Here is a 20,802-nt window from a genome sequence, read left to right as displayed (position 1 = left end):
GGATCTTGGCCAAACTGTGGCCACGCCCCCTAATTTCAGCCACACAAAAGGATTTTTAAATTGAGCTGTGATCAAAGCCTCTTTCTCGTGCTTAGTGGGAACCTTGTACAGATTGCAGCCCACACTCCCACACATCGACCCTTCCTTGTCTGTGCTGATGGACGGTGTATGCAGGCCTGAGGACTTGACACAATTTATCATTTGGAAGGGGTAGAATGACTTTGTTTCTGATAGAGCCAATATATTTTCTGAATTAGCAGTTACAGCTTAGATTAATCAACACCATTATATTAAAACACGGCCCCGCAAAGCAGGGACGCCCAGAGATGGGATCTAGAAGGAGCAGGGGAGTCGAACTGTGCTTACAAAAGTTTCAGCCATGTAGCCAAAAAAGTAATTGGCTATCTATCTGTACCCAGAGCAAAACAGGCCCTTGACCTTTGACATTTTAATTTTGGTTGTGTGTTTTTGTTTTTATCTTTTAAGTGCCTGTGCTGTCAGGGCTCTTTAAGTTACAAAAAGAAAGAAAGAAAAGAACTCTGCAGGCTTAATATAAGAACTGGCAGATGAGCATTGGACTGATAATTGCAAGGTTGATGGTTTTCCTCTGGGGTAGAAAAATGAGGCTGTCTGGTCCCTTAAAGACGTACAACCTTAGAAATCCTATGTAGCATTGCTATGAATCAGAATTGACTCAATGGCGGTGAGATTGGTTTTGTTGTTGTTGCTGCTGTTGTTTTTGTTTACAAACAATAGACTCAAAGGAAAGGTCAACTATTAGTCACATGAAAGGCAGGGATAGGTGGCAGGAACAAATGAAGCTAAGGTCTCAGATGCCACAAAATTTCTGTTTCCTGTGTCCCTGCAGCTGTACACATCAGCTCCATGCAGTCATGGTATACAGTACGGCTACCAGCAGCTGTTCATTTTATATTAAAAAATTCATCCATCATAGACAATAAATTGAGGTGGTGGTGGTTGAATGGTAAAACTCTTGTCTTCCGTTGAAGAGACCAGGGTTTGGTTCCTAGCCAGTCAATGAAGGCTTGTGTGTTGCTATGATGTTGAATAGGCTTCTGTGTAGCTTCCAGACTAAGACATAGATTATTGCAAGCGTTCGATACTTGAAATTCAATTCAAATCAGCTTGATCAAAGAGGCAAATGTATTAGTTTATAAAATTGTGATAAGAGCAAGGATGACATTACAACCAAGGGGAAATAGAGTAAGGCCAAAGCTTGACAACGGATAACTTAATAGAATTAAAACTTTTGGGTGGCGTGTGTGTGTGTGTGTGTGTGTGTGTTTTATTTGTTTGTTTCTCTGCCTTTCTTGATCGACACGTTTCATTTTTTCTGACCGTATTTTTAAACGAGGTTGAAAGAACTTACTTTCCACCAACTCAGCCCCTACTGTATGTACCTAACATGAGAAACTGCTGAAACTCCTCCTCAAAATGCAATCCCATTAGGCTAGAACATGCCAGGGAGGACAAATACCTGAGCAAAGTTCTAAGTTTGGGTTCTGTGAAGAAACGTAATCAGAGTGAGCACGAGAAATGATAATTTTACTTTAAGGAATCAGCCCACATGATTGTGGGAGCAGGCACCTTCAAATGAACTCTGTCAGAGGACAGACTAGAGATTTCATCTTGTGAAACTTCATTTCACATTTTAAAGCCATATCTTTGCTCTAGCTCTAGTTCAAAAGATTCCATTTCAAAAACCGAAACAACCAAGTTCACATCAGGCTGAACTAGGGAAAGACCGCCCATAAGCTTTAGGACGACCTCTCTAATCATGGGGGTATAGGGAGAGGATGGGCAAAATTTATTATCCAAAGTATAAGGTGGCTGTCCTCAGAAGAAGAGAAGATGTGAGCAGACACATCATTTAGAACCCAAGTAAAACCCTGGGCCAAGAGTTTAGATTATGTCTAAGAAATAAAAGGTAGCACTGAGAATATTATGTGAATAATTAAAAGTGCTACTAACTGACTATGATTATATGAAGAGTTTGTTTCTCTAGACTAGGATGATAGAAAGGTTTTATGTTAAGTTGGCTGGGCCAGGTTTCTCAGGAGCTGGGTATAATCACCACTAATGAGATACAGCATAATGTAATTACTTTCAAGATGAGATCAATGATGAGCAATCAATCTAAAGAACGTTTCCTCAGCAATATAGCCTGCTTCCAAAATAAATGGATGTTGTTAGAAATGCCTTCTTGCTTTTTGCTGGGTCTGAATATTGTATCTGTCTCATTGTTCTACAGCTACTTCTTTGGACTTGAGCCAGGAGTCTGCCATAATACTCTCTGATCCTGGGAGTAATCTGCAGACTGCCCTCAACAGACAACCTTGGATTAAATTGCGGCTGTGTCTAGAAATTTAGCATTATAAATGCCAATTTGGGGCTTATCCCTGCAGCCACTTTCTCTCTCTCTCTCTCTCTCTCTCTCTCTCTCTCTCTCATGTGTGTGTACAAAAAGCCTTACTGATTTTGTTTCTCTACACCTTTTCCACTTGGAACCCCTTTTTGCCCAATAAATTTGCAACACAGGCAAGAACTGCCAAAAACACCTCTTTTGAAGCTGATTGTGGTAGCAATTGTACAACACTGCTAGATGTGATTGAACTATGGAACAATGTGATATTTGTATTAGTTTCTAATAAAACGATTTTGTAAAAATAAAATTACACGTTTGACTTTGAATTAATTTTTTGTCATTAAGTGTTCATAAACCTTTTCCTGTTGGCAAATTTTTCACAACCCCTACATTAAGTTACATGACCCCCAGATGGAGTTGCAATCCAAAATTTAAGAAGCTTTGTTCTAGAGATCCCAGGCTAAGACAACTGGCAAACCAAATTTCCTTTTATTTGGCCAAGAATTAATAACACAGTCAATATTCTCAAAGGGAAAATTACTTTAGTAAATTAAAAGACAACATGGGTTGCCTACTGGGAAATACAATGTTCTGTGCGCATAATGTTTCTACTATTTCCACATTTTAAAAGAGATTACACATGAAATCAGATTGTTCTTGTCCAGGATTTCTGTACAAAATATTAATTGTGCAAAAATAATTAGGAAATGCTCAAATAGGTTTTCTAAAGACATCTCTGATTACAATTTTGCCCTTTAATCTGTCCTCTGTGCAGATTGCAAGTCAAATTATCTAAAATCTTACTTTATTATGATTCTCTATAAATTCCTAGCACTCAAAATCCACACAATGAAGAAACATATTACTAATCTCATCTCCAACAACTTCAGCTGGGTTTTTTCATTAATGCTCCAAAGCTTCATGTGTACTTTGCCTCTACTTTCCTCATCTCCTCCTTTCAAATCTTCTCCACTGCTGAAAACAAGGCTTAAGGCTTAAGTTCCAACTTTGTACAAGACTAATAAGTGTCATAGAATGTACCAGTCAGCCACTTGCCTTTTGCTCTCATATTTATCATCGTCCTTCCTCTGTTCTGCTGTGTAGACAGGGCCCTTGAAAACTCCATTTCTCATACCCCCTTGCTAACAAAAGTGAAGGTAGGCTACGCCAATAGATGACGAAGCCAGAGAAGCATCATATCTGGGAGTGGGCAGTCTGCTCCATGGTCATCTCTAGCTTTGGGACTCTGGTAGCAGCCTCCTGCTGTTTCTAGTCTCTGGGACCACCTCACCAAAACCATTTGACGTTTCAAACCTTCCAACAACTTTGTAATGAGTCATTCATATTATATTATCTTTATTTAATTACCTGATGTAGATTTATTTTTCCAGAATGCATCCTGTCTTAAACATAGGACTATTTTAGTCCTTGCTGATCTTAGAATCTAAAATAGTGAGACTTTGTCTGACATATCCTGGACACTTTATGAGGATAAACCATTACCTGGAGAAGGGCATCATGCTTGGTAAAGCAGAAGCTCAGCAAAAACAAAAAGATTCTTAGTGACATGGATTGACATAATGACTGTAAAAATGGGTTCAAATACAGGGATGATTATGAGAATAGTACAGACATATGCAGCATTTTGTTCTATTGTACACAAGGTGTACAATGAGTGTGGTAGTTACATAATCTGTTGTCAATTTGCAATTTAAGAGTGAAGAGGTGGAGATTAGCCTGTCAATCAGGTTGCAGCTTGATTACCTCATTTGGAGGCACTAAGGAGTTAAATAGCTCACTGGTGGCAGGACACATGCTCACTCCCTGCAAGACATTATTAACGATGAGCCTGATGGAGCTACGCTGATGCATCCAGACCTGGGAGCTGGAGGAGTCATGTGCCAGCACTGAGATGCTTCTACTGCTGCTGGATCCACAAGACTTTCCACCCACTGGCCTGTGATCTTCCTGCATTTGGAATTATTGCATGACTGTGTGACTCTAAAGAGGAATTTATGGACTAGTATTGGACATATGGACTAATATTGGAATTATGGACTTGATCTGGACTGGGCTGGGATGTTTTCTTAATGTACAATTACTCTTTATATAAAGCTCCTTCCTATACACATAAAATGTCTCTGATTTGTTCCTCTAGTTAACCAAGACTAACAAAATGAGTTAGAATCAACTTCATAACTCCCCTAAGCACATGACCAGATGGCTTATGAACCAAAGAAAGAATTACAGATGCTCAGACATAATGGAATCCCAAGCATGTTATACTGAATTCCCTAAAGCCATCATCACAGAAGTGCTTTTATGTTCCTAAAGAATCACATATATAAATTTGCTTCAGTTAGGTATCAAGGTAAATGAAGTATTAAAGAGGTATCCACACACTTTCATGGAAACAATAGACCCTCATATGCAGAGCTCTACTTCCCATGGGCCATCTAGGGAAAGCCCTGGTGGTATAATGGGCTGCACGTTGAATGGTCAAACAGGTTTGATGTTTCAAACATTTCCAAGTGTTTCTACCATATGTATTTTCCTGCTCAGTTGGTTATTGCATAAAGGTTCAAAAGTATTATTTTCTTCTTTGTGTATTATTTTTAGCAAAAAAGCCCCTTCTTTTCCTTTTAATGTTTTGAGATTCCTGAACTTTCTATAATAAATGCATATTAATTACATGGACTATTATACTTTAGCTGGCCCACAATAGTTATATAATTGAATTGCTTCTAATTCTTGCTATCTCAATGTGTTAATCTGGGTAGACTGAAGAAACAAATTAGCAAACACACATATGTATATGAGAGGGTTTTATATAAAGGGTAATTGTAAATTAAGACAACATCCCAGCCCAGTCCAGGTCAAGTCCATAAGTCTGATATTAACCCATATGTCTGATACCAATCTATAAAGTCCTCATCAGACTCACAGAAACTCATGCAATGACGCCAAATGTAGGAGATCACAGGCCAGTGGGTAGAAAGTCTTTGGATCCAATGGCATTGGAAACGTTTCAGTGCTGGAAAGGGTCTCTTTATGGCTCTGCACACAGGGCTGCATCAGGGTGGGTCCATGTGTCTTGTCAGCTGCTAAGTCTCTCAGGGTGTGGCAGAGAGAGAGCAGTGTCTCCTGGCTCCAAAGAGGAAGTACCGGATTTCCCAGAATTCTCAGGAGAAGGCCATGCCCACAGAGAGGCCTCATTACTATGATCTGACTGACAAGATAGACTCCACCCCTACATTCTTAATCCTCAAATTGACAAATGATTATATAACTACCACACTCAACAATTAGATTTTGCTTGTAATTCTTTAGGCATATTACTTTGAACTCTATTTTCTTGGTGAAGATGAATAAAAATTATAAACAAATTTGATTTAAGATATTATGAGATGTTTTTATTAGCCAGAACCCTGAGGGGGATATAAAATAGTTTCAAAAGTCAAACTTGCCCCCTGCTGATCCACCTCTATAATTCTTGACATATGGGCACCAACTTTACTACCATGTCATCAGAACTAAAGGCTGCAAAATAATTATGTTGAAAACCTTATTTTAAGTTATAAATTTAACTTATTATAAATGTACAGTATGATTCATCAGATAACTGATAATAAATCAAGATTATTCAGAATAGGAGAAAGCTTGCAGATGGCACAAAGACAACTTTGAGATTTCATCCAAATTCAAAAAACTGAATGAGATCAGAGGGACTTAGAAATTATAGTTCCATATGGCTACTGTTGTGGGGAACCAACAGAGACTGTTATTGAGTTTGTAGAACACTACTTATAATAAAAAAAAACTTGTTATCATCCAAGGAAAGAGAAAAAGAATTGGTTGCAGAGGTAGACACTCCATTGCTGTAATTCAAAAGAAATAACTGGTACATTTGTCACACTGCACAGAACACCATCTCCAGGCTTTTTCCATCAAATTATTAATGGGAGACTGGAGATTATTTGATAAAAGGTTGACAGGGAACTACTTTGAGCAAAATGCGTGTCAGTGACACTCAGAAGCAGGTGCTGATGAATAAAACATTGCAGTAGTGGAGTACAATGAGGTGTGAAGATGATTTGGACATGCAGCATGAGTGGACTGATATGAGCGATGCAGTCCATTCTGGGTGAAGCAAAAGAAAACAATAAGAGTCTTCAAAAAGGATATTTCCCGCTAGGGCATCGAAAAATGAAAACATTTTAAAATATGACATTTCTTTTATAATGATCTCCGTTTTTTGAGATATAGCTGTGTTAGTCCAGATAGACTAGGGAAACAAATCCAGGGAGACTCATCTGTGTGTAAGAGAGAGTTTTATATCAAAGAATAATTGTACATTAAGAAAATATCCCAGACCAGATAAGGACCATAAGTCCAATGTTAGCCAATATGTCCAATACTAGTCCACAAATTCCCCTTTAGCTTCATGTAGCCATGCAATAACACCAAATGCAGGAAGATCACTGGCCAGTGGATAGAAAATCTTGTGGATCCAGTGGCAGAAGCATATCAATGCTGGTGTGGGTCTTCACATGGCTCTTCCATCTCCAGGGCTATCGTTGCATCAGCGTAGGTCCATCAGGCTGGTCTTCAGTAATGTCTTGCAGGAAAATGAATGTGTGCCCCGCCTCTAGTGAGCTATTTATCGCCTTAACGTCTCCAAATAAGGTAATCAAGCTGCAACCTGATTGACAGGCTAAACTCCACCTCTTCACTATTAGGTCTCAAATTGACAACAGATTATGTAACTACCACAATAACTCAGGTCAAAATGGGCTCAATGTAAGAATAGAATAGCTCTAGAGACAGTATCATTCCCCTTTCCATTCTGGAAATATTCAACAACAATCTCCCCTTGAATCAGAAATCTTCATGAGCCTTCATGCAGAGGTTGTGCTGTGCCTATGTCACACCTATCGGGTGGACAGAACAATCAGCAAAGCACTACTGAAAAGCATATACTACATTATCTGTGGAGTCATAGTGATATAGTGGGTTATGTTTGACAGTTAACCACAAGGTCAGCAGTGTGAACTTAACAGCCACTTCACTGAAGGAAAATCAACCTTTTTGCTTCTGTAAAGACTTATAGCCCCAGAAATCCTATCCTATCCTACCCTGTCCTGTCCTATAGGGTTACTCTCAGTCAAAATCTTCTCAATGGCAGTGAGTTTGAATTGATTACTCATCTAGCAACCAAGTTGCCCAATGTCCAGGGTCTTTGGATGAAATATTTGTGATTTAATGAAATCTATATAAGTTTCCCTTATTGAGTCTAAACTGCCCTTTTTCTTTCATGATTGAGTTAACATCATTTATTTCCAAGGCTTATGTGGCAGTAATGAACCTGACCACCACAGTGCATAATCCCTCCCTAATGCTAAAACTGTGTCCTCCTCCCAGACTACAGCTCCTCATGGATAAAGGATGAGATGAGCCAAATGAACTCAAAGGGTCAGTCTGGCGTTTACAGGCAAAATTAATTAAAATATTCTGACTGTACTTCTTCTAGGGCAGATTTGTCTATTCGTTTGGCAACCCATGGTACTTTCAATATTCTTTGGCAACACTGTTGTTCAAAAGCATGGATTCTTCTTCAGTTTCCCTTGTTAAATGTCCAACTTTTACATGTATATAGGACCATTGAAAAACCTTGGGTTGGGTCAGGAGCACCTTAGTCTTCAAAGTAGCGTCCTTGCTTTTTAGCACATTGAAGAATTCTTGTGCAGAATATTTACCCAATGCAATTTGTGCTATCATCACTTGACTGCTGTTTCCAAGAACATTGGTTATAGCTATAAGCAAAACAAAATCTTTGACAACTTCAAGATTTTCTCACTTATCATTATGTTTCCTATTGGGCAAGGTATGACAATGTTTGTTTTCTTTATAAACAAAAAGTTGTAATCCATACTGAAGTTGCAATTCTTGATCTTCATCAGCAAGTGCTTCAAGTCCTCATGTTCTTTCAACAATCAAGGCTGTGTTCTCTGTACATCAAAGGCAGTTAATAAGCTTTCCTCAAATCCTGATACCACATTCTTCTTTATATTTTCAAGCTTCTTTGAGCATTTGCTTAGCAAACAGATTAAATTAATTGTTTGCTCCCCAGTTCATTGTTTGGTCCCAGTTTCCTTGACCCTCCCTACCCCAAACCCCATTTCCAATAAACCATTGTGTCATTTATTGTCTCTGTACATCCATTCCGTCTGTGCTTCATGAACTGTGAAAACTAACAGAAACAATAAAAAACAAAATGAAACAGAAAGAAAATTACAAAAATATAAAGATACAAATTAAAAATAAGAAAGAAAAGACCACCAGCAATATTTTGAGAGCCAGAGAAGAAATTTCTTTCTTGGGACAAGTGAGAAATAGTTGCACCTAAAAGTAATTTAGGTTGGGCCAGGAGGGAGGTCAACCGACTATCATAATATACTAGGGTTTAATCCACCTTGATAAAATTTACATTTATCTTTGTCTGATATTAAAGCTTTTGGAGTCCCTCACCTGTGACTAGAGGGGATCTGCCAGAGGCTTAATCTGACCCTATAGTCTGCAGATAGATTTTAGGTCCCCATTGTCCTCCACAGCCTCGACAAGTTGGGTGTTCAAAATTTAAGCTCTGAAACTTTTCCCTTCATCATATTCGGATTTTGTTAATATCATCTTTGGATCACACAGGGTGCTGTGCTTCTTTGCTGTGGACATAGTGGAGGCCTCACTCAGACAACTCCTTGTTTGAATACAAACCTTTAAGATTCCAGACACTATTCTAATTGATAACCAAGCACCAGCTGCTTTTTTCACCACACTTTGCTGTAGCACCCTTACCTTCAGTGATCTCTTCATGAAGGCAAGTATTGAGCAGAGCCATGTTATAATACTTAACTGTTATTCAGTTATAGCTAAAAATAAGGGAGAGCCCAGAATCCATCTGCTTGGCCACGGGTTAGGAAGGACACTGGTTTACTTTGAGAGTTATAGTATGATGAAAATAAAGACCAACAAGAACTAGCAAAAAAACCCCACCCAAAAACAAAAACCACACACACACACACACACACACACACACACACACCCCACATCTCAAAAAAAGAAACAAAAAGATTGGCAACCATTCCCCTGGGAATTAAGGCGATTGCATAGATAACATCAATGATTTAACCAATGGCAGAATTTAAGGTATTGTCCATATGAGGAATTTATTCAAGTATAGACCAACTAGGAGCGGCAATCCATGAGCTGTTGCTTGAACAGATTGATTTGTGAGTTGATTGAGCTCTGCTTACATGGAATATGGGCATTGGTGGAGGGCAAAATTTCCTGTATTACTCTTCAAAGGGCAGATCCTTGTCTATCAGATTAATACCTATCATATTAGTGCAGGGGAGCATTGAGATACTAAATATATGGTGGTTCTGAGTCACCCTTCATTGGACACCCACTAATCCAGAGGTCCCACCCAAGGTCCAATGACAGCCATTTTCACAGTCTTAGAGTGGCTTTTGTTTGCTTACTCTTCCATCAGAGTATTTCAGTCTCAGTCATTTACCTTGCTTTCCGCTGTGAGTGCCTTCTTCTCTATACCTCCAGCTTTCTCATGGATGATGCTGATAGCTATGGTGTTTACATTTAGGTTTTTCATCTATTTTGAGTTCATTTTTATGTGTGAGGTGAAATATAGGTCTTGTTTCATATGGAAATCCAACATCATTTGCTGAAGAGGTTTTCTTTATCCTATTGGATAATTCTAGGTCCTTTGTTGAAGATTAGTTGTCTATAGACTGATGCATTTATGGCTGGGTTTTTGGTTCTGATCCATTGGTCTGTATATCACTCATTGCATTACTGCCAGGCTGTTTTGTCTGCTGTGACTATATAGTAGGTTCTTAGGTCAGGTAGTGGGAGGTCTAGTTGGTTCTTCTTTTTAAGAAGTTCTTTCTTTATCCTGGGTCTTTGAAATATTATCCTGGCCTACCCATATGAAATTGGTAATTAGTTTGTCCATTTCTTACAAGACTGCATTTGGGTTTTGTATCTGGATTACATTGTTCCTGTGGATTGTTTTAGGTAGTATTGACATTTTCACAATATTAGGTATGCCTATCTATGAGCATGGGAAATTCTTCCATTTACGTAGGTTTTTGTTTTTCTGTAGTAATGTTCTGTACTGTTCTGAAGAATAGTTCTTTTACTTTTTTAACTTTCTTTAGTTAGGTTTATTTTAAAATGCTTCATCTTTTATGTTGTTGTAATTGTCATTGTGTTTGCAATGCCTTTTTGTGACTCTCTTTGCTGATATACTAGAATCAGATTGGTTTCTGGTTATGAATTTTGTGTCACACTACCTTGCTGAATCCCTTGATTGTTTATAGAAGGCTTTTTGTGAAGATTTTGATTTTTTCATTATTTAGGATCATATTTGCCAATGGCAAGAATTTCACTTCTTCTTTACCTATTTATATTCCTTTGATTTCCTTTTGTTATCTCATGACTGTAGGTAAGACTTACAGGACAATGCTGAATAAGTGTGGTAATAGGGGATCATACTTGTATGGTCCTTGTTTGCAGTGGAAATGTTTTTATCACTTCCCCCATTGAGCATGATGTTGGCCATTGGTTTTTCATATATGGATTTGATTATGTTGAGATATTTCCCTTCTATTCTTATTTTGTTGAGTGTTTTGATCAAAAACGGGTGTTGATATTGCCAAATGCCTTTTCTGCATCTATTGACTTACTCATGTGGTTTTTACACTCTGCCTTGTTTATGTGGTGGATTACATTGATGGTTTTTTGAATATTTAACTCTTCCTGCATCCCTGAAATGAATCCCACTATATTTTATGATATGATGTTGGAATCTATGCCAGAATTTTGTTAAAGATTTTGCATCTGTGTTCATAAGGGGTATTGGTCTATAATTTTCTATCTTTGTGGGGTCTTTGCCTGGAAGGGTATCAGTGTTATATCCTGGCTTTATGGAATAAGTTTGGGAGTTCACTGTCTTTTTGTAGGTTCTGGAATACTTTGTGTAGTATGGGTGACTGATCTCTGAATACTTGGTAGAATTCTCCTGTGAAGCCATTGTGTCCTGGGCTTTTCTTAGCTGGTAGTTTCTTTTTGACCTGCTCTATTTCTTTTTCTGTTATGAGTCTGTTGAGTTTTTCATTATCTGTCTGCATTCACTTGAGTGGGTGAAATATTTCTAGGTTTCTCTCCATTCATTTAGATTGTCATATTTGTTTCAATAGTTTTCATAGTAATGTGTTATTCTTCTTAAATCTAATTTGCATTTTTTGTAATGTCACCTTTTTACATCTTGTTCTAGGGATTTTAATCTTTTCCTTTTACATTTGTTAAGCTTGCCAGGGGTCTATTTTATTAATCCTTTTCAAAGAACCAGCTTCTTGTCTTGCTGATATTTCCATATTGTTTATTTCTCCTTTGATCCTTATGGTTCATGTCTTACTTTTATTGGAGGTTTTAAATTGTTGTCTTTGTTCCAGTTGTTCTAGGTGGTGTGTTAGGGTGTTGATTCTGGATTTCCTTTTTTTATATGTGTGTTTATTGCTATAAATTGGTGTCTGATTATGGCTTTTGCTGTGTCCCAAAGGTTTTGATATGTGTGTTTTCATACTCATTTGTCTCAAGGATGCTTAACATTTCCTCTTTTATTTGCTTGACTATCCAATCATTTTTGAAAATTATATTGTTAATCCCCATGTGTTTGTTTTGATATTTCTGCTTGTTTCATGGTTGATTACAAATTTTATAGCGCTGTGGTCTGAGAACACAGGTTGTAGGATCTCAATTTTTCTGAATCTGTTGAGGCATGTTTTGTGCCTCATATGTGCTCTGTTCTTGAGAATGTGTCATATGTATTAGAGAAAAATATGCACTGTGTTTTGTTGGATGATCTCTTCTATATACAATTCTGAGGTCATTTTTTATTGTGTTGTTGAGATTTTTTTGTGTCTTTATTGATTTTTTTCTTAATATCTGTCTTTCCTTAACAGTGGTGTATTGAAGTCTCCTGGTATGATTGTCTAAGTGTCTATCTGCTTTTTCAATGCTGTGAGGATTTGATTGATGCATTTTGAAGGTCTGTCATTGGATACATACATGTTTATTATTGTTTTGTCTTCTTGGGCTTTTTCTCTTTTGATAATGATGTAGCACCCATTCTTGTCTCTTATTATGATGTTTGCATTGAAGCCTATTTTCTCAGAGATTAATATTGCTACTCCTGCTTTCTTTTGGTTGCTGTTTGCTTAGTATGATTTTGTCCAGCTTTTGATTTTTAGTCTGGCTATGTCTGTTAGTAAGTGTGCTTCTTATAGGCAGTGTTTTGATGGCTTGGATTTCTTGTCTATTCTGCTACTGTCTCTTTACTGGTGCATTTAGTCCATCAACATTCAGTGAGATTGTTGATATGTATATATTTGTTAATGGAATTTTTCTTTTTATTTGTGAATATTGTATGTGAGTGTATACATGTATTCTGGTTAGTTTGTTTTTCCTGTATGGGTCATTGTGTTGGATGTTGCTCTGTGTGTGTTGTTTTTTGTGAGGAATTGTCTTATATGTTGGTTTTGGGTTTGTGCGTTTTTGCTGTTAATTTTTTTAACCGCAGTACTTCATTAAGTAATTTTTGTACCAGTAGACTTGTTTTTGTGAATTCTGTTCATTTCTCTTTGTCATAGAATACTTTTATTTCTCTATTATATTTAAGTGATATGTATAGTGGGGACAAGAGTGTAGGTTTCCAGTTTTGCTCTTTCAGAACTCTGTATAATTCACTCTATTGTGTTCTTGCCTGTGTAGTTTCTTCTGAGATATCTGAAGTTATTCTTGTTGCTAATACTTTGTATCTAATTGTTCTTTCTTCGCTGGCTGGATTACTGGTTTTTTGGGACAATAGGAGGGGAAGTTGGGGGAAATGGACAGCTAATAACAATGAATACAAGAAGGAAGCAAATGTCTAAAATTGATGGTGGTAATGATTGTACAACTTTTCTTGATATAATTGAACTATTTAATTGTATAGTTATGGATTATGTGCCAATGAAACTGAAAGGCAAAGCAAAACAATAGCAGCAACAGCTAAATGGCAGCAGTACATTCACACCTAATGATAATTATACTAAATGTAAATAAATTAAGTGTACCACTTAAGAGATAGAGAATAGTATAATGTTATAAAGATAGCAAATAATAAAATCTAAGACCAGGGCAAAGAATGATACTAGAGCTTAAATTCTGAGCACCCAGTTTGCAGAAGGCTATGAATGACAGTAAAAGCCCAAAATCCATGTGTTAGTTCCTTACATGGATTAAGCCTCTAGAAATACCCTCTAACCCTTGACCAAGCATGTGGATAGCCTTGTTATCAGAAAAATTGCATTGGGAAGTCGATTATTGCACACATAGTTAGGTTAAAATTAAACACCTTATCATTGGCTCTCCTTCCTGCTTTCTTTCTTTCTTTTTTTTGAGGTTTTTCTTTCTGATTTATTTTGTTATTTTATTGGGGTTTGTGTGTGTGTTTTCCTGTATATGAAATCCAGATAGGTAAATATATGAAGATAATTATTTAATAGTTTCTTGTAGATTTTGTAGGGAGGTTGGGGGAAATGGGGAGTAAAAGAAAGTGTTCTAAAGTAGATTATGGTGGTGATTGCACATCTTTTAAAAATATGATTAAATTACTGAATTGTATAATATGTGGATTGTATATAAAAATGTTAAAATATAATAAAGATGTAAAAAGATAGCAGTAGTAGAAATATAAATTGCTGATAAAATAGACTTGTAGGCAAAAACCATTAAAAAAAAGACAAAGGCGGACACTGTAAAACCAGTAAAAGGCCAATACAACAAGAAGATATAACCAAAATAAGTAGGTGCACATCCAAGGAAAGAATTCTAAAGCACATGCAGAAAAATTTAATGGAACTGAAAAAAAGAAATAGACACCTCCACATACAAAGAAAATAGTTGTCATTGTTAGGTGCCATAAAGTTGTTTCCAACCCATAGCCATGTGTGTACATCAGAATGAAACACAGCCCATTCTCTAACTTCCTCATAATCTTTCCTGTTTGAATCACTTATTTTGCAAACAATACAGCAATTTATCTCATTAAGGGCATTCCTCCTTTTCACTGACCCATGACCAAGCAGTCCCTTCTCCATGGACTGGTGGTCCCTCCTGACAACACGTCCAAAGTACATGAGGCACAGTCTCACCTCCCTGCTTCTATTACATACACAATTCTGCAGTGAGTTATAACAATAACACAGCCCAACACAATTTTTTCCCTTGGCGTCTTGATTTTAGGCCTGCTCCTGAGGTTATTTGGGGAGTGCTAATTCAGAAAATTGCATTGGATAGATCTCATCAGATCTAGTTTCCTAGATATGTTGTTCCACTATTATTTTCAGCTATTAAGTTATACTAACTTATTTTATCATCATAGTTTTATATATAAGAATTAAGATCTACCAATTACAAGATAAGACAAAAGCTATGATATATTTGAAAAATAATGGGGTTTGAAGCTGTATATGAGCCCATGGTAGCTAGTTGATTACACATTGAGCTGCTACTCACAGGTCACTCTACTGTCGCTCCACAGCCTTAAGAGATTTAAAGGTTTGGAAATCCAAAGGGGTAATTGTCTGTCCTATAGATTCGCTATGAGTTAAAATCAGTTAGATGGCAATGCGTTTTTCTTTTTTGTATGGGAGGCTGTGCAACATGCACTGAGACTACATGTTGGATATAGCAAAGCCAGAGCACAGCTTTAGAAGAGTGAAAAATAAAAAAAAGAAAATTGAAAAGGCACATATATAGGAGGTATGAGGACAATTTAGAGTGTCAAAAGTGTAAGACATCAGAGCAATTTTCTGAAATATATTGAAGATGTAAATTTTTCTTTTTCAGATTATACAGTAGACTTCTCAGAATGCATTTTAATGTACATATAAGTCAATGATAATTCATGTTAAATATTTCAGATGTGAGGTTGACTCCAAATTCTTTGCAAAAAGAATTCTCACTTTTAATAACTTCTGTGAACAGGTGGAGAGATTGAACCATCTTATAACAAGCCTGCAACATTTACATTTTAATAAAGAAATTTGAACTCTGACAGACCCATTTGAAGCTTTATTTGTTGTACCATATTCACTACTAGTCGGTCTATGGGGACTCATAGGGACTCTATACGACAGCGTGGAACTCCTCTGGCTGGTTTCTGAGGTGGGGAATCTTTATGGGCACAGGAAGTCCCACCTGTCTCACGAAGAGTGGCTGGCTAGTTCAAATAACTGAGTTTGTAGTCAGCAGTAAACACATAACCCACTGTACCACCAAGGCTTCTTATTTATTGCACAATCACTCTTATTTCTAGCACCTCTTAAAGATAACAAACAATAACTGCATGCTACTCAGTTCCTAATAAAAGTGAAATGATACTTGCAAAAAATTCCAAGTTCATACAATTTGCACTGTTCAAATATATCTTTGGATCAAAGGACGTCATGTGAAGTATAACTTGACCTAAATATTTAGTACACTACAAACTATTTTAGACAAAGCAAGCATGAACCTCCTCTATCTCAGGCTAGCTAACACTACATGAAAATAATCTGACTTTTTATGGGCAAACAGAGTGAAAATTGGCATATAGCATATATTCTGTATCTCAAATTCTAGAGCTGATAGGGGGAAGCTGCTGCCATTTTTGGAATCAGAACAAATTTACCCAGCAAGAAGTCTCACATTCAAGGCACAAAACTATGTATTGACCAATGTAATCTAAGAGTTGTTACATACACACTAGCCATATTATTAGTGGAAATACATCCATGAATACACATGGGTTTGACAAAGAGTGATTATACATATTCATTTATGTATACTGCAAAGAGCTCCATAACAATAATAGAGAATACATGCGTAAATTTATGTACGTTTCTTAACCATAACCAAACACAGTGAGGGAAATAGTCACTGGGTCTAGATGTTCAGAACCATATCCTCAAGGGTCATCTAGCTCCATTGACATAACATAATTCACAAAGACAATGTACAACACTCTGCCTTGTTGAACAATGACTGGGGACTTAAAAGTTTGTAAGTGGCCACCTAAGGTACAACTATTTTATCTCCCCTGGTCACAAAAAGATGCACCCTGTTGTTATAGTGGTTATGCATTGGGCTGAGATCCACATGGTCATCAGTTCGAAATCACCAGCAGCGGTGAGGGAGAAAGACTGGGATTTCTACTCCTGTACACAGTTACAGTCTCAGAAACCCACAGAGGGCTGCTATGAATCAGCAATGAGTATCAGCAGTGAGTGAGGGAGGTCAGAACAAAGAAGCATGAAAATAATCAGAGATGCATGAAAACAATTAGTTCCAGTGACTAGTGGACCATGCAGTGGCAGTTACATAATCTCATGTCAACTTGAAGGTATTAAGTATGAAGGGGTGGAGTTTAGCCTCTCAATCAGGACACAACCTGATGATGCTTTCTGTGGGCATGACCTCCTGAGGAGGATTCTGGGAACTTCCTCTCTCTCTCTGCTTTACCTTTACCTTTCTGTTGAAGAGCCACACTCAGAGAGCGAGAGGAGCCACACGGAGACCTGTGCCAGCCACGTGATGCTTCCACTGCCAATGGACCAAGAAGACTTTTCACCTACTGCCCTGTGATCTTCCTGCATTCTGCATCATTGAATGTGGCTATGTGAGTTCGAAGAAAGATTTATGGACTAGTATCAGACTTATGGGCTACTATCAGACTTGATACGGACAGGGCTGGGAAGTTTTCTTAATATACAATTACTCTTTGAGATAAAGCTCTTTCCCATACATATAGGAGTGTCCTTGAATTTGTTTCTCTAGTCAACATGGCTTAACACACATGGGAACCTATGTTTCCATGACTCCAAGACCAGAAGAACTATATTGTTCCTAGCACTCTGAAAGGGATCACAATAGGAGGTCTTGGACAGAGTAGGAGAAAAACATGGAATAAAATTTAAAATTATTTTTAAAAAAAGACTAGGATTACTAGGCCGAAAGAAACTAGTGGAACCTGGGAGACTGTATACCTTCAAGCCTGGTCTAAACTCTTTCCTGTGGTTCAATTTTCAGACAAACAACGGGCCTATTAGGTGAAAATTGACAGTAGCAAAGTGCGTTCTGCCTAAAAAAACCCAACCATACAATATCAAAATGTCCGTAGCGTTTGTCCAGGGAAAACGTTCAGAAGGCAAGAACAAGGATTAATGGAAATGGAGAAAACAGGGGAAAGTTACAAGAGTATTGTTACATTTCAGGGATTGTTATCAATGCCACAAAACAATAGGGACAGTCAAATGGAAAGGCAATTTGCTCCATAAACTTTTACCCAAGTCACAATAAAAAATAATCCTATGAGTTAATTTAAACAAGAAAGCATGGGTTTGCACAGTTCTACTCTGGCATACATTCATTCATCATAAGTTGCAGGCTGATGTAACAGCCATTTAAGATTTAAGTTGTCTAAGACCCTATACTCAACAAGAAGAAAATTCAGTTTTAACTGAGATTGAGCACAAAAGCCAAGTGTTTCCATGACATCTCATTTACTATAAAAAGAAGTCGTGAAAATGGCATGGAGACAATGCCTGCCCTCCTCTGATCTCATGTGGGAGAAAGAGAATCAAACTTCACATCAGCCAATACTGATTCCATGAAATAGAGGTCAGACATGCCTCTACACTCCAACCCTCGCACACCACCCGCCTTCCCCCCCCCCACCAATTCTGACATGATTTGTTCTTTACGCAACACTCTCTACTTCTCTGTTGCTATGGTCACATAGGACGTTCAGACAATACTCATAATTATGGGGCTTGTTAGGGAAGTTAACAGTATCAAACGATGTTCAGCAAACTGTTTGTGTCAGGACAGCCTTTCTCAGCCAGCCTTGCAGACAGGCCTCTCTCTGATCTTCAGCTTCTCGGTTGTGCAGCGCGTTGACCGTGGTCCAGTTGGGCGATGTTACAAAGCTCTTTGAGCTCTGCCAATAAATGCCAAACAGGCACTCTAACTCGGCCGGTAAGGTCCCACCTGAAGGCATTCAGCCCTAGCACTCCCTTCATGAGTAGGCAAGCCTAGGTCCCAAGACAAATGCTTAGGAGGTGCAGATGAGCAAACCTCCCGGTGGAAGGCATTCAGCTTCTTGCTCAGTGAGCTAAGATACCCTCTGATTTTTTTCTTGCTCTTGGTTCTGCCACTACAATGTATCTGCTGTGTCGCTGCCACATCTTGGCTCTCCCTCTGGCTGTTTTTAGTGACACAGATCTCTGGATCCTGAAAGGAGGTTGGTTGTACGGGGATCTGGTAGTCCTCGTAAAAGGTTGTGATCCATTCAAAGCTCTTCTTTCTTGATGGTAGTGAGATAGCTCCTATCCACAACTGTCATGGCTCAGTGTAAACCCAGCAAAAGTCAAAACTGACCAATTCCCATGTTAGAGTTCCATATACCTAATTTGTAGGGCTTCACATCACAAGGATGCCATGTACCATATTTATGTTATTATCAAGCTAGCCAAGATCACCTTGGTGGGTCCCTAGCACCTCCCAGTTGCATAGAGTTACCCAGTCTCACATACTTAAGACATTTTGTCTGGGAAGACCAGGCCCTGGAAAAGGACATCATGGTTGGTAATGTAAAGGATCAGCAAAATAGGAGAAGACTCTCCAAGAGATGGAATGACACACTGGAGTCAACAATGGGTTCAAACACAAAAATTGTGAGCTTGGTTGAGGATCAGGCAGTGTTTCGTTCTATTGTACAGCGTTTCTATGAATTGAAATGGACTCAACAGCACCAAACAACAACAACTCAGTTATTGGTTAGGAATCAAAAACTAAAAGAGCCACATCATGTAATCATTGCACCACATGGCGAACTGCTGTGTATTTAAGAATATCTAACTTTAATGAAGGATTTTATGTGTGCCATAATACTCTTCCTTATAACAAAAAAGCTATAAAAGTTGTACCATTAGTTCCACTGTATAGAGAATAGCATATACTTGGAAATCTAGAAACAATATTCATAACACTCAAGTTGGTTCCCCAAATTCAGCAGCTAAACTACTAAGAAAGGCTGCCTCTGTGAAACACACTTCTCCTTTTGAAGGTGAGGAGGACGGGCCGTGTGTTATCTGTTCTCCAATACACTGCACTGGACAGCATGATGCTTCTCATCCAACGCTCCCAGGTCTTGCCCTTTCCAAGAATGTCCTAAAGCGATCCTTATAAACAAGACTCCATTAAGGTTGAAATGCCCATGCTGGGCTGTATTTCTCTTTTGGATCCAATAAGCTGCTGAGTTCACATACCGCAAATGGGAGCAGGATGATGAGGTTTGGGAAATTCTAGAGAACAGTGGGTGTGATCCAGTGGCAGAATGTTGCCCTTCCAGAAAAGGTGGAGATTTACCTGCTACTGTGATACTGAACAGGTTTCAGCAGAATCTCCAGGTTTAGGAGGACAAAGAAGACAGACCTGGTGATTGACTTCTTAAAATCAGCCATAAAAACCCTGTGGATCGAAAGAAATCTAATCCCCAAATGCTATGGGTGCGGCCCAGGCTTAGGCCCATGTTTTCTGTGGTGGTTGAGGTCACCACGAGTCAGGGGCAATTCGGTGTAGAGAACAGTGAATACAGAAACTAAAAAGATCCGAGTTGATTGACAAGAGACTTGACTGATCCCGATGGTCACGGTTGTGGCGGTGGCCAATCCTTCTAGAATCCAAAGGAAGTCTCACATGACAGCCTTGCCACACTTGAGCCACGTGTTTCCTAGTTGAACCCTCTCCACACTTGTTTTCCAGTCTGTCTCTGTCATTTCCACATCATTTGCAGGGGACTCTGGTAGTTTGGTCAGTTAGCTGTCTTTTCCAAAGACCTATCCTCTCAAATTAATAGTGGAAAAGAGTCCTTTATTGGCCTATGACATGTTATCATTTAAGCTGGTTCATTCTGTTTGACTTCTATTCTCTAGCCACCTGATGCGCTCTAATCATCAACGCTAATCATTTCCCCTCCTGTCCTTTGGCCTCTTAGCTGTCTCAGTTCTCTCCCTAGAGCAGGAGACCCTAAGGGTCATAACTAATGTTTAAACTTCCCTTCTCCTCTGACTCCTAGCCCCCAAACGGTCTGGCTATCTGCTTTCTCCATAGCTGCATCTCTACTGCTGAGCAAATTACACAAGGGGGCATATTGATGCCATTGAAACTCATGATCACCAACATTAACTGTCCAGGAAGTCTACTATGTTTCTTCTCTGGCTGATAAGTTTTCCCATTATTTCCAACCTTTTCTC

This window comes from Tenrec ecaudatus, chromosome 18 (genome assembly GCF_050624435.1).
Source record: "Tenrec ecaudatus isolate mTenEca1 chromosome 18, mTenEca1.hap1, whole genome shotgun sequence".
NCBI lineage: Eukaryota > Metazoa > Chordata > Mammalia > Afrosoricida > Tenrecidae > Tenrec > Tenrec ecaudatus.
Note: the sequence above shows the minus strand (reverse complement) of the source record.